The sequence below is a fragment of the Nannospalax galili genome, unplaced genomic scaffold (genome assembly GCF_000622305.1).
Source record: "Nannospalax galili isolate Female #2095 unplaced genomic scaffold, S.galili_v1.0 scaffold11, whole genome shotgun sequence".
NCBI classification, from domain to species: domain Eukaryota; kingdom Metazoa; phylum Chordata; class Mammalia; order Rodentia; family Spalacidae; genus Nannospalax; species Nannospalax galili.
The window spans coordinates 2,034,237-2,035,695 of record NW_008330735.1 but is presented as its reverse complement, the minus strand read 5'-3'; positions in this window follow the sequence as shown (position 1 = coordinate 2,035,695).

Genomic DNA, 1,459 nt, shown 5'->3' with positions numbered 1-1,459 from the left:
AAAATCAGGAACAACTGATTACTTTATTTCCATAGTAAACTTGAACTTATTTAACACTCTGTAGAACCTGTTAGAAGATAGATTAACAGGGAGATTTCTATTGCATTAATTTGGAAGATACAATTTTGATGTATTATAATGTTGATATGTTATTAAATAAGGATACATAAAAATTTCTCTTTTGTAGGACTATTTCTATAACTTTATTTCAAAGTTTCTTTTCTGTATGTGAATGGATCTTTATAATGTCTTTGCTAAACTTCCTTTGGGAAAATATTGTAATAAATAATTTCTTCCATATATTCTAGAATAATACTAAAAGTAATGTGGACAGTTGGTCTCTTTTTTTTCAGGTCTCCATATCTTTTCTTACATAGTAAACTGCTATGTCTAAAGTGGAAATATTAGGAGGAAAGATGGAGAATGATTTTCAATACTTAAATTTCAAACACACTTAACCACTTTTTGTTCTTCATGTCTTTGAGGTAAAATACCTAAGAACTTACAGAATTTATCAAACCCATTAACAAACATTTCATGGTTAAGTTGACCCATCACATTTCAGGATGTGTGTATCTGTGTGTGATCTACTCCATAAAAACATTTGACACATTTATAAACATTCTAATGAAAAATATGTTCTTCTCAAAAATATTCAAAGGCACTTATGTAAGTTGTTTTGAAAGTAACTTTTTCTAACTTTTTTCCCAGTTATGCTCTCCGACAGTGCCGTTGAGTGAAAGGTTTACCATAAGACAATATAAAAAATGATTCTTTGGTCACCTCCCTCTGCTTCCCTGGGCCAGCACAACCAGCAGGCCTCTCTCTGACCCTCAGGCCTCACTCCGGGGTAAGTCAATTTCACTCTCAGCATCTTGACTCCCCCAGCCTCATTCATCCTCCCATCCCCCCTCTGGTCTCTCTTCCTAGCCTGGGTCCTGTCCCATTCCCTGTCTTGGCACCCCAGACACTTGGGGAACCACCAGTGCTTCCTGATTCTTTGCATCCAGACCAATTCAGTTCCTTTTCCGGGTCCCCAGGAACATGCTGGGTCTAGCCCTGCCTTCACCTCCCTCTGCTTCCCTGGGCCTGTAAGACCCACCAGTCTCTTTCCTGGACACCTGGGCTGACCTTCCCTCTTCCTGATCCTTTGTATGCAGACCAACCCAGCGCCTCAGTGCAGTCCCCAGGAACCCTTGGGGCTGCTTCCCACTCCCAACTTTCTTTGCACCAGCTGCCCTAGACCAGCATCTTTCCTGGGCCAGGTTCCCAGGCCAGTCCAACCCCCAAATTATTGAGGCCAAAATCTTTCCTGGAGGGATTCAGACCTTAGGAGAAAGCCTAAAAACATCTGATACTCATCTGACTTGGGCCTCTGTGGGAACTCCTAAAGACAAAAGCAATCTGGCCACTCCAATATAAAATCAAAAGAGAGAACTGGAAGCTTAGAGGAACCAGC